The 14269-nt window shown below is 45.1% G+C and overlaps 1 long non-coding RNA gene across 1 annotated transcript in view; it reads right to left on the bottom strand.

The window, feature by feature from the left end:
* LOC141165174 (uncharacterized) overlaps positions 1-11298 on the bottom strand; it is a 51116-nt gene extending 39818 nt beyond the window's left edge. The window contains exon 1 of the long non-coding RNA XR_012251082.1: positions 10665-11298. This is a non-coding gene — a long non-coding RNA (uncharacterized lncRNA). The remainder of the gene's footprint in view (positions 1-10664) is intronic.
* Between the last annotated feature and the right edge of the window lie 2971 nt (positions 11299-14269).

Below are 14269 nucleotides of genomic sequence, written 5' to 3'. Positions count from 1 at the left end.
AAATAGTGGCCCATTCCCAGAACAACACCACCAGCCCACTGCTCTCCCTCAGCTGGTTAAGAAAATGAGGGGGACCCCACCCGATTTTTTTTTAAAATAAATACCCAAATTTGTAAGGAAGTAAAACAACGCCAAAATGTTGTAGACTAGACTACATATGAATAGACAATATAAGATCCCAAGTTCCTGGGCCAAGTCATCACTGCTATAGCCCTACTTATGTATTTGAAGCCCCCCCCCTTTCTCAAAATCTTTTTAAATTTCCCCAAGATTTCTGTGAAATTCAGATATGCTTTAACATTACATTTAAACTACCATTTTATATAAGGTAGCAAAGAAAAAAACAAGCAGATAAGAAAAAACAAAATGTATTAAAAATGATGAAAACATTAAATAAAACAAATATATAACAAAAACATTACAAAATTATAATAAGGTCAGAACTGTAATCAGGGCCAGGAGTGGGTGTTGAAAACGGTGGGGGATCGGCAACAGGAGTGGAGACATAGGGGGTAAGTGAGGGAAGTGGACTAAAGGGTGGAAGCTCATCTTTTGGGACAAAGGATGATACAAAGTGAAAAAAAAAAAAAAAAACACGCCTCTACAGAAACCAACAACATGGCTAGCACCAATGATGTCGAAATGATGCTGGTTCTGGTTCAGCAAAGACCAGAATTGTGGAACAGAAGGGATGATGGCTATGGGGACCAGAGTCACCTGCAGGCACCGTGGAACTATATTTGCTGCCAACTATATCCTAATTTGGAAGACAGCTCACAGCAGATTCAAGAGGATATAAGAACGGCAAATATGAACGGGATATTAGGATTGTCTGAATATGTGTTATTTTGTAGGTGAGGTCTAACAAATAACTATTGAAGCCAGAACATTAGGTGTGTAATTTTTGGTCCAAAAAATATCGCCAAACTCGAAAATTTGGCAACCCAGCATAAACACACAAAAAGACAAAGAAAAATAACCATTATACTAGCAGTAGTGATCTTAGAATACACATTATACATGTTATTGCATACAGCATCCTTTACCTATAAAAAAATTATGTAATCTATTCCTATTTTCTTTCCAGTGGGTGTAGTGACAAGGTTATGTAGGAGTTGCTGGGACCAGTTCTGCTGTGAGCGACAACAGTGTAGGAAGAGTGGGTGTGGTCTTAAAAAAATGGCCATACCTATATTATGACCGGCTCCAGTTTTTGGCCCCAGTCCTAGATCTTCGTCCGTAAGTGGCTACCTTTTTCAGTTTGTTTGTGTAATGTTTTGATTAGGATTTTGCATAATAATAATAATAATAATAAATGCTTTTTACCCTTTCATCCCTGACCTTACAGATCTGACCGGACCAAAAAGGGAAATACCGCCAGCTCGGAAGAAGAAGAGCCTGTGGAGAGCACCAGCACACCACAGCCCCTCGACACCTCCCTTCATGCACCAGTAAGCCAGCTTCACTACTGCCGAAAGAGGGCCCCCCCATCACCACCACTGGCGTACACCACATGGGAATACCTGTGAATGAGGATGGGCAGGAGGATTTTTGTCTAAGCCTGGCCCATTATTTCAAGCATGTTCCCTTTTCTTTGAGGCTGCAGAACAGGGCCACCCTCCAAATTGTATTGTCCGTCACCATGCCACCAAATTTACCAATGGCCATTTTTGAATTCCTCGAAAGTGAGCAGCTTTCTGAGGTCAACAAAAAACGGTGATTAGACCCCCAAGAAGGTCACTCAGCAGACCCACCATCACGGCAGCCACCACCTCCATTGTCAGCATCACGGCAGCCACCATCACCTAAAGTGCCAGTATCACGGCAGCCACCAATACCACCTCCAGTCACAGCATCTTGGCAGCCATCACCACCTACAGTGACAGCATCATGGCAACCACCTCCAGTGCCAGCATCTTGACAGCCACCACCAACTCAAGTGCCAGCATCTTGGCAGCCACCTCCAGTGCCAGCATCACGGCCGCCAACAACCCCCTCACCAACATGTCTCTTGCCCCAAACACCCTTGTCTTGTTGACATGATGGCCAAAACACAGAAAACAAGGCCAGATGAAGATCGGAGACTAAGAATTTCTGCGCCGAGATGCCACCACAGCCACTGAAGGGTGTTACATAGGTGCGTATTATATGGATGCTATACATAGTTTTTAAGGTTGAAGGAAGACTATGTTACTAAGTCCATCTAGTTCAACCCGAAGCCTAACATATTGATCCAGAGGAGGCAAAAAAAAACATGTGGCAAACACTAAGCTCCACATTGGGGAAAAAAATTCCTTCCTGACTCCATACGACAATCAGACTAGTTCCAGGATCAACACCCTATCAAGGAATCTAGTATATATAACCTGTAATATTATACTTTTCAAGAAAGGCATCCAGGCCCTTCTTAAATTTTTATAGTGAATCACTCATTACATCATGCGGCAGAGAGTTTCATAGTCTCACTGCTCTTACAGTAAAGAATCCGCATCTGTGATTATGATTAAACCTTCTTTCCGCCAGACGTAGAAGATGCCCCCTTGTCCTCGTCTCAGGCCTCAGTAAAAAGATCAGTAGAAAGGTCTTTGTACTGTCCTCTCATATATTTGTACATAGTAGTAAGATCACCCCTAAGCCTTCATTTTTCCAAATTAAATAACCCCAGGTGTAATAACCTGTCTTGGTATTGCAGAACCCCAGTCCTCTAATAACCTTGGTCGCTCTTCTCTGCACCCGCTCTAGTTCAGCTATGTCTTTCTTATACACTGGAGACCAGAACTGTACACAGTATTCTAAGTGTGGTCGCACTACTGTCTTGTATAGTGGTAAAATTATGTCCTCCTCATGAGCATCTTTGCCTCTTTTAATGCATCCCATTATTTTATTTGCCTTTGTAGCAGCTGCCTGACACTGGCCCCCAAATGTGAGCTTGTTGTCTACCAATACACCCAAGTCTTTTTCAGTTACAGTTTTGCCCAGTGTTTTACAATTAAGCATATGTGGCACCCCAGAGGGTCTGGTTGCCACAGTGGTATTAATACCATGTCTGGGAGCAAAACAGGAGTTTCCTGGTCAGGAACACATAACACGCAACACCTCCTGCCCCAGACCAGAAAGGGGAGGATCCTGCCCTTTATAACTGGATCTGGAGGCGGGGTTAGAGAGTCTGAGTCTAAAGTTCAGTGTGTGGAGTCAAGCAGGACACGAAGGAGTACAGAGCCAGGGACTGGAGCTGGAGCTAGCTCGTCCTGGCTAGTATCCACAGAGGACCGGAAGCCGGAGTCTGAGGCTGTGGAGATTGCATACCCAGCAGCAGATACCGCAGGGCAGGAGATTACAGGTCTCCTGGCCCAACAGAAGCCCGGAGGCTCAGCCACACGAAAGGACCCGTACCGCCACAGAGGAGCGAGGAATACACAAGGCCCGAGTCGATAGCCATACGGGTGAGCACAGCACGTTACACTCAGGGACGTGGGCTACAACATGACTATAAGCAGGATAGCCAAAGAGTATAGTCAGAACGGCAGGCCTACAACTTCACTTGGCCAGGAGGACTCTAGGATTGTTCCCAGACTGATCAGGCCCTCATCACTAGCCGGTACTCCCGTTGGGGCCCATATAATTGCCGACAGTAAAGACCCTGGGACTGCACTGCAAAGACTCCATGTTGTCATTACTGATACCTTGCACTACCACCACCATCATCCATACACGCTGCCCTGAAGCTCCACTCTTCCTGTGGGGAGTTACATCACCTTGCTGCACATACCACCAGCTTCAGCGGACTGCTCCGCAGCGGCGGTTCCCAATAACCGCATTCCACAGGTGGCGTAGTCGGACTATACATAACAGATATACATAAACTACCCTTAGATTGACCACCTGGGTCACGGACCGGGTCACCACCATGGTGACTACAACCCCCAGCATCTACAGGCCCGGCTCCGGGTACCCCACGGCCCAGGGGGCGCGTCACATATAGTTATACATTTTATTTCCTCTGCCCAAGTGCATTACCTTACATTAATCCCCATTAAAGCTCATTTGCCATTTATCAGCCCAAGCTTCTAGTTTACATAGATCCTCCTGTAATATAAAATTGTCCTCCTCTGTATTGATTACCCTGCAAAGTTTAGTGTCATCTGCAAATATTGAAATACTACTCTGTATGCCCCCTACAAGGTCATTAATAAATATGTGAAAAACAAGCGGGCCCAATACTGACCCCTGTGGTACCCCACTGTTAACTGAGACCCAGTCTGAGTGTGTTCCATTAATAACCACCCTTTGTTTCCTATCACTGAACCAGTTCTTAACCCACATACATATATTTTCCCCTATCTCCATTGTTCTCATTTTATGTATCAACCTTTTGCGTGGAACCGTATCAAAAGGTTTTTGAAAAGTCCATATACACAACATCCACAGCATTTCCTTGGTCCTGTCCGGAACTTGCCTCCTCATAAAAGCTGATGGCATAAGCATGGTCCGTGTGCCGTGCATTTTTTTTTTCGCACGCATTGACTTGCATTGGTGAGCAGGGGTGAATTAAGAGTAACCAGGGTCCTGGGCAGTTTAGAAGGTGTGGGCCCCCTCCCCCAGGTACCCAATGTATCACGTGACATGTCACATGATCCTATTTTGATAGATTATGTGATAAGTCATGTGAGTAACATACAGGTGCTCTGGTGCACATCTGTAGATGGAAAAAGACAGACAGCGGCGCACATAGCGCACCGCACAAATTTTTTCCTTGTGTACAGCACTATGCATAACATAGCGCTATATGAAAAAGAGCAGGGGTGGGAGATTAATTTTCCCGAGGGGCCACATGAGACCGTGACTGTAGTGGAGGCCGAACCAATAGGCTGAAATTAATACTGCTCAATATTAATGCTAACATATTAATTATAATTTTTTTTTTTACATTAATTGTATGACTTTATAGGGGGATGTCAGCATAATTAATTGTGCTCAATATATACAGTATGAGCCCCCACATGGCCCCCTACATACAATAGGAGACCTTGTGACAATACAGCTTTTTTTCCTAATTATGCCAGACACATTCAGTAGGCCAGGAGCCATACACCTTTATGTTGACTTTTGAATGTGTTCTTCTTTGGTTGATCAACACAGACTATTATTTGTATAATAAATATATCATAGAATCATAGAATGTAGAGTTGGAAGGGACCTCCTGGGTCATCTGGTCCAACCCCCTGCTCAAAGCAGGATTCACTAAATCATCTCAAACAGATGTCTGTCCAGCCTCTGTTTGAAGACGTCCATTGAAGGGGAACTCACCACCTCTCGTGGCAGCCTGTTCCACTCATTAATCACCCTAACTGTCAAAAAGTTTTTTCTAATATCTAATCTGTGTCTCCTCCCATTTAGTTTCATCCCATTGCTTTCCTTGTGCAAATGAGAATAAAGATGATCCTTCTACAATGTGACAGCCCTTGACATATTTGTAGACAGCTATTAAGTCTCCTCTCAGTCTTCTTTTTTGCAAGCTAAACATTCCCAAATCCTGCAACCGTTCCTCATAGGACATGGTTTGCAGACCAGTCACCATTCTGGTCGCTCTTCTCTGAACTTGCTCCAGTTTGTCTATGTCTTTTTTAAAATGTGGTGCCCAAAACTGTACACAGTATTCCAGATGAGGTCTGACCAAAGAGGAGTAAAGTCCGATAATGACTTCACGTGATCTAGACTGTATGCTTCTGTTAATACATCCCAGAATTGTATTTGCCTTTTTTGCTGCTGCATCACACTGTTGACTCATGTTCAGTCTATGATCTATTAGTATACCTAAGTCTTTTTCACATGTACTGTTGCTTAGCTCTATTCCTCCCATTCTGTATATGCTTTTTTCATTTTTATTGCCCAGATGTAGTACTTTGCTTTTTTCCCTGTTAAAAACCATTCTGTTGGCTGCTGCCCACTGCTCCAGTTTATTTAGGTCTTTTTGAATCCTCTCTCTCTCTTCTCTAGTATTAGCTATCCCTCCTAGCTTTGTGTCATCAGCAAATTTAATCAGTTTACCCTCAATTCCTTCATCTAAATCATTGATAAAGATGTTGAACAATACAGGTCCCAGGACGGAGCCCTGTGGTACCCCACTTGAGACATTCATCCAGCTGGATGTGAAGCCATTTACAACCACCCTTTGAGTCCGATCACTAAGCCAGTTATGAATCCACCTAACAGTTGCCTGGTCCATTGCATACTTGGTCATTTTTTCAATAAGGATGGTGTGAGATACTTTGTCAAATGCTTTGCTGAAGTCAAGATATACTATATCTACAGCATTTCCCTGATCCACCCAGTCAGTGATTCGGTCATAGAAGGAAATTAAGTTAGTCTGACATGACTTGTTAGTTACAAACCCATGCTGACTCTGGTTAATCACTTCATTCTTATCCATGTACTTAACCTGATACGTGCCCTACAGGATCTGCAGACTGCATTATAATCTTCTTTAGATATGCCTCCCTCTTTCCATTTAATAAACATTTCTTTCTTTCTTTTTAGCATGTGTTTAAGTTCTGTGTTCATCCATCCTGGTTTCCTTAAATGCTTCCCATTCTTCCTACTTTTTGGGATTGTTAACGATTGTGCTTTGAGAATCTCATTTTTAAAAATTTCCCATCCTTCCTGGACATTTTTGTCCTTAAGGACATCCAGCCATTGGATCCCTCCTATTCTCTTTCTGAGTCTCTTAAAATCTGCCTTTCTAAAATCTAACCTTGAAGTTTGAGTCTTCACATGTCTTCCTTCTCTAATTAACCAAAATTCTATAATAGCATGATCGCTGCCTCCTAGGGTCCCAGCCACCTTTACCTCCTCAACCATTTCCTCCCTGTTTATAAGGATTAGATCCAAAGTAGCAGATCCCCTTGTTTTCTCCCCTACCTTTTGGAAGATAAAGTTGTCAGCAAGAGAGGATAAGAATTTGCTTGACCTGTTAGTTTTACTTGAGAGAGATTCCCAACAAATGTCTGGATAGTTGAAATCTCCCATGACCACTACGTCATATTTTTTTGAGAACTTGGTCATTTGATACATAAAGAGTTCATCCATATCTTCAGCTTGCCCAGGTGGCCTGTAGTAAATGCCTACAATGGTGTCCTTTCCGTTGTTCTCTCCTTGTATTCTTACCCAAACAGTTTCCACAGAACTCCCAGTCTCTGAAGCTTCAATCTCTGTGCAGATATACGCTTTTCTAACATACAATGCGACACCTCCTCCTCGTTTATCAAGTCTGTTTCTTGCAAATAAGTTGTATCCTTTTAGCCTTTTATTCCAATCATGTGTATCGTCCCACCAAGTTTCAGTGATTCCAATGACATCATATTTCTTTTCCTGCATTAGTAGTTCCAATTCTCCTTGTTTGTTGCCCATGCTTTGTGCATTTGTATAAAAACATTTTAGTTTGTGATTGGTTTCTCTTCCTCCCATATTTTTATTACTTAGATTTTTTTGTCTTTGTTCTTCCTTTCCACTTCCAATAGCAGAGATCTCAATAGTATTTGTCAGCTGTATGGCTTTTTCTGGCCTTTTGCTTCCCTTCCCACATTGTTCTAGTTTAAAACTCAAGATATGTTGATCACTTGAGTTTATATTTTGTTAATGGATGTAAATAACAGGCATTCATATTATATCAGCTCCTACAATGTATTATCTGCCAGTTTTGAAAGACAGAGACTCAGGATCTTTGAACAATGAATGTTTGCAAGATATGTTAAAGGAGTTGTCCACTCCTTTCACATTGATGCCTTATCCGTAGTGGCACCCCCGCCAATCAGCTGTTATCGGTGCTGGCAGCGGCGGCCGGAAGTCCTTTCCTGTGGTGCTTGGCCGTTAAGTTGTAGGGGCTGGCACTTGTTACTGCACATCCGCCTCCTATTCAACTGAATGACTGAATGGGAGGCGGATGTATAGTAACCCCTGGCGGCCACTACAGATCGACAGCCAAGCACCACAGGTAAGGACTTCCGGCCGGCAGCCGTCGCTACCGATAACAGCTGATCGGCGGGTGTGCCGCTTGCGGGACCCCGGCCGATTATACATTGATGCCCTATCCTATGGATAGGGCATCAATGTGAAAGTAGTGGACAACCCCTTTAAATACCATTGTAGGGGGTTTGCCAGTAAACACTGGGGGGATGAGCTGTGGATACTCAAGCCCTGCGGATTAATATCATCATCCTTTATCCTTGACCTGTGGATGTGTGCTTGAAAGGACTATAGGAAACTATATAAAGGGGCATATGCCTCTGTATCGAGGAGATTATACAAAGAGACAGCCAAGAGAGACTATTCAGCATAGCAACCAGGACACATGGCTCCATCAAGAGAAATACAAATCTGCTCCATTGACTATCACTGAACTCTCAGAGCCGTTATGAGGAAATTCAGGTTGGGACAATCATGTCACTTGGCCACATACCTCACTGCTCTATTCCCGACGGGCCAGCGGAAGGGGGAAACTCTGTAACTGGCACCATCTTGTGTATTTGCTGGGACTGTTCTATAGGTTTAATGTCTGTTTGGTGGTTCAATAAAGTATTGCCACACTGTTTTACCCTCACCCTGTGTTGTCTGATTAGTATTACACCCACGGGTGACCCAGTGTCCCCCAACCCCCTACATACAGTATGAGCCCCACATAGCCCTCTACATACAGTATGAGCCCCCACAAAATCCCCCTATGTACAGTATGAGTACTGTGAAGACACAGGGTCTTCTATGGGCATAACACTACTCAGATAACACAGAGTGAGGTTAAAACAGTGTGGCAATACTTTATTGAACCACCAAACACACAATAAACATATAGAACAGTCCCAGCAAACACCCAAGATGGTGCAAAACAACACAGTCTCACCCTTCCGCTGGCCCGCTGGGAATAGAGCAGCTGCGACTTTGGGACTTCCAGGGCCAACTAACTCAACAAGTGGCACCCCGCTTTTTGTGGACACCAACAGAGAGAACATAGCGGCAAGCTTAGGAAGCTGACAATCCATTGAGGTACGTGGCCAGGAGACCCTCGGGTCCCAATCTGGCTTCTCCTGACATATCCATGGAACCAAGTGACCGGATGGTCCCAACCTGGATTTCTCCCGAATATATCCATGAGTTCTGTGATAGTCAATAGAGCAGATCTGTATACCTCTGGATGGAGCCATGCTGTCCTGTAGAGCTGTCCCTTAGTGTTCCTGTCTGCGGTTTTGTAAAAAGACTCCTGATACAGAGTCATAACCCCCTTATATGGTTCGCAACTGCCCTTCAAGACATTTTCTACAGGTCAGGGGGAGGTGAGATGAGTTTAACTCTCCATTGTTTGATCATTTAATTGATCTTAATAGCTTATACTCCTCTGCTCTGCGAGTCAACAAGCCACAGGTCCCACACAATGGTTAATCAACATATTTAACAAACATTCATTGTTCAAAGACCCCATGCAAAGATAACAGTACAATAAACTGTAGGAGCTGATATAAGATGTAAATAACAGCTATTCATCAGTTAACAAGGCTTAACTCAACCTACAAGAGAAGTCAACATTCAGACTTATGACAAAAGTCCATGTTTCTTGCCCTACCTGAAGAAACACATGAATTCAAAAGTCAACATAAAAATAATAGTGTATTTCTCCTGGCCTACTTAATTTAGATAAGTATTATTAATTATTATTTTGGATAATTAGGATTAAAAGCTGTGTCGTCACAAGTTCCCATATAGCTCCATACCTCCAGTAGGAGGCCGCACGGAGCTCCCTACCTCCAGCAGGAGGCCGCACGGAGCTCCCTACCTCCAGCAGGAGGCCGCACGGAGCTCCCTACCTCCAGCAGGAGGCCGCACGGAGCTCCCTACCTCCAGCAGGAGGCCGCACGGAGCTCCCTACCTCCAGCAGGAGGCCGCACGGAGCTCCCTACCTCCAGCAGGAGGCCGCACGGAGCTCCCTACCTCCAGTAGGAGGCCGCACGGAGCTCCCTACCTCCAGTAGGAGGCCGCACGGAGCTCCCTACCTCCAGTAGGAGGCCGCATGGAGCTCCCTACCTCCAGTAGGAGGCCGCACGGAGCTCCCTACCTCCAGTAGGAGGCCGCACGGAGCTCCCTACCTCCAGTAGGAGGCAGCACGGAGCTCCCTACCTCCAGTAGGAGGCCGCACGGAGCTCCCTACCTCCAGTAGGAGGAAGAAACGTAGCTCCCTACATCCAGTAGGAGGAAGAAACGTAGCTCCCTACATCCAGTAGGAGGCACCACATAGCTCCCTAGATACAGTACACACATGCAGTCACACACACACATGCAGTCAGACACAAGCAGGCATGCACACACAGTCATGCACATGCAGTCGCACACATATGCACACGCAGTCATGTATACACATGCAGACTTGCACATATACGGGTCGCAGAAATGTGCACACACCAGGGGCATTGCTAGAGTTTGAAAAGATCAGGGGCCCAAGCCCCGAGGTTTAAGCTTTGCATCCTACCCCTCCCCTAAACAAAAAAAAAGGAATTCAGAAGTCAGCAGTCACACAGAATGACTGCAGACTAATCACAAACGTGGACAATATTTTTAATCCTCCTAACATAAATAAAAATATAAAAATGTCAGCATCATAAAAAACATTTACATCCAGGTACCTTATAGGTGACGCTGTCTCTGGAGTCGTTCTCTTTCTTTTCTTCCTCTTGTCCAGACACATGATGACTTTTCCCATCCACAGCTCGTCTCTGCAGACTTCCATCTTCTCCGATCTTCCGCAGCACATCCCCACACGATGTCCTTAAAGATTAGCAGCGTCATTATAATGCTCCTGAATACAAATATCTGCCCTACATTGATCCCCTAAATAAATAATGGCCCCTCTCTATATTCCCTGCACAAAATATGACTCACACACTGTCCCTCTTATGACATATGCCCTCCATACTACCCTTTCCTTTCCATACTGGGCCCCCTCTTCACACTGTGTCCCCCCTATAGGTCCCAGTCTCTGTACTGTGCCCCCTCATCACACTCTTCCTCCTGGCTGTGACCTTACACTGTCCCCCCATGCTATCCCCCACCCACTACTCTCTCTATTCTGTGCCCACTCACACTTTTCTTCCCCCATAGTGTCTTCTCACACTATTCCCCTACCTCCTCATATTTCCTCCTCACACATCCCCCTAACTCCCCATACTGTGTCAGCACACATCCCATCACCCTCGCTTCCCATACTGTGTTCGCACACATTTTCCCCCTCGCTACCAATAATGTGTCTGCACCCACCCCCACAGATTAAACCTCTCCCCCTCCACACTGCATAAATATCCCCCTGCACAATTAGTAAATAGCCCCTGCACAATTAGTACATAGCTCCCCTGCAAAATTAATAAATAGCCCCCCCCCCTGCACAATGAATAAATAGACCCCTGTACAATACACAGCCCCCCAGGACAATTAATAAACAGTCCCCCTGCACAATTAACAATTAGCCCCCTACACAATTAATGATTGCCCCCCTGTACAATTAATAATTAGCCCCCTACACAATTAATAATTGCCCCCTGACAATTAATGATTGCCCCCCTGCACAATTAATAATTAGCCACCCTGCACAATTAATAATTAGCCCCCTGGGCTGAATCTTCGTTGTCTACAGCTCCATAGCCACAGGAGCACTTATCACTAAGGCTCTGCTCTCTCTTGTGGGCACCGGCGAGTGACGTCAGTAGCACGATCACATGACCTGATCACACTGCTGACGTCGCTCTAAGCCGACGGTCAGAGCTCCAATTGTACTCGCGTCTACAATCACTGGGACCCGGCACGCCGCAGCTTCTCTGAGCGGGCTGTCAGCTAGAAAGCCCTCTCAGAGAACAGCCGAATCCCGGTCCAGGAGGCGGCAGAATGCTGCCACCGGGAGGAGGGCACCTCGGACCGATGCATTAAGCGGCTCGACGCCCCCCACCCTGCCCGCTGCACCTGGGGCACGTGCCCCCCGCCCGCCTAGATACGCCCCTGCATGACCTACACATATGCTCATTATGTATATACACATGTATACAGAGACAAGACCTGTATACACATTATACCCATTATACTGGGACATGACATAGACATACTCTCTTCATCAGTAGTTATCAAGTGGCAGCATTGGAAGAGTCCTGACCTTGTGAATCAGCAGTAAGAGGGATGGTTGTAAACAGGAGACCCCCTGTCAGGCCTGCACTGTCCCTGCACACCCTCCCCCATCTGGACTGCTGAGCTGCCTGAAACATTAAAGGAGGGGGGATGTGCTGTGCAGCCACAGAGAGAGTTGTAATCTCCCTCTTATCTCCCCATGGCCGGCTGTATTCCCTGACAGACTTGGCCCCACTGACCTCCTTCCTCCCCCTTCCATCATATCCTCCCCCTAGGTGGCGCTGTACACTCGCTCTGCCCTGACTTCCCCGAAGAAAAGGATCAGCAGGGAGGAGGAGCTGCGAGGTAATGACACAGAGCAGCCACACTGCCCGCAGGGGTGCGTCAGGCAAACCCTGTGTGTTGCGCGGTGCCTGCACTCAGTGCACAGACAGTTAATAAAGTTTAATTATTTGAAGAAAAAAAACAAAACAGCTACAGCAAGTTTCGGAGCAATGCACTGGGGCCCAGGCCCCGGATATAAGTGCCTAGCGACGCCCCTGGCACACACACAAACATATACAAAGACACATACAGGCATAAACACATTTGAAGACATACACAAAAATACATATAAACAGACATATCACACATACATAGATAAACACAATCATATATGCACACACTGTCACACACACACATGTCACTCACCTTCCCCCGGCTCGCTTCCCGTCCAGCTTCTCTCCTATGGGAAGCAGCAGTGCAGGGCGCACTGTGTCCTGCGTGACGTGACTTTAGCAGACACGACCGCGCCCAGCCCGCCCCTGCCTGCCGGGATATGTGTGTCGCATTGGCGGCGCACACAACAATATAATGAGGGTAATCTGGCTATGGGCTCCCCGGATGGGGCGGCTTGGGTGATAGCCCAAATTGCCCTCATTATAATCTGCCTACGTTGGCGAGTCTCATCTGATATACGCGGCCACTCGCAGCATGTTGCGATTATTTTTCTCAGTCCGATCCGAGCGGAGAAAAAAAAAATCACAGATGAACACAATCTTTCAATGACAATAGTCAGAGTGCAAGCAGATTTTTTATCGCATTGCACTCATCCGAGTTAAACGCTGATTAGCATGAGCCCTTAGACCAAAAGATTGTAGAAATAGAGATAATGTTACTAAAGTATATCTTATTGCTCTAATAGGCATCTAGTCATTCAACACAGTCTATTACCTATATATTCTACAAGCCGAGCTTATGAATATTAATAACAGTATGTAAAATAATCACAGGCTGCAATTACCCACCATGATTTTTTTTAAACAATGAAATCAACTTTTTTGTGGTTGTAAATTTGAAATAACAGTGACAGCTATGATGACATCACAAAGCACATGACATCATAGACATCACATGACATCACAATTGGAGTAGAATGTATAAAATTCTGCACCGGAGCCATCTTGTGTCACTAGAACCTGACAGCTGAAAGGGGACAGAGTCCAGGTAGGTAGCTCTTTATTTTAAGCTTTGGTATACTTATAGTGTATCCAACACATTCATCGGGAACACTCGATCATAAGACATTATCAAGACAACCCTTCACTAAATGAGGAGTTGCTGATGATCAGTTGATCTTAAAGGGTATGGCAGCAAAAATCCTAGCAATTAGCTGCTATATTGCTGGGGAAGTAATGACCCCTACAGGACACCTATAGTAGGAGGATGACAATGTAATATATGTTTGTTGGGAGTCTTCCAGCTCTTTGCACTGGCTCCCCACTATGGAAGTCGTCAGTGGAGCTCGCCCTCTATGTCATCCCTATGCTCTAGTAAGGCATGTAGATAGAAAGTAGTCAAGTTGGGATATCTTTATGTGGCTCAATTTTTGGGTCGTTTTGCTATTTACGCGGACAAATTATAGTATCATTCTCTGTTGTCAGCTCTTTTATTCCTATAGAAGTAGAGGCTGACATTTGAGTTGTAGTTTAATGCGATCAGGAATGGTAGTAAGGAGTCCTGTGTTTTCTTTTAATACATAGAGCAGTAGGTAATAAAGATAAAAGGATCCCTTTAAATGGACGTCTTATAATTATGAAACAACGGAGGAGGTTATGTATTTTTATTAAATTAATTTCTT

Source organism: Phyllobates terribilis, unplaced genomic scaffold, assembly GCF_046119375.1.
Source record: "Phyllobates terribilis strain yellow unplaced genomic scaffold, ASM4611937v1 Scaffold_11__3_contigs__length_659146591, whole genome shotgun sequence".
Lineage (NCBI taxonomy): Eukaryota > Metazoa > Chordata > Amphibia > Anura > Dendrobatidae > Phyllobates > Phyllobates terribilis.
This window is presented reverse-complemented; position numbering and strand designations above follow the sequence as displayed.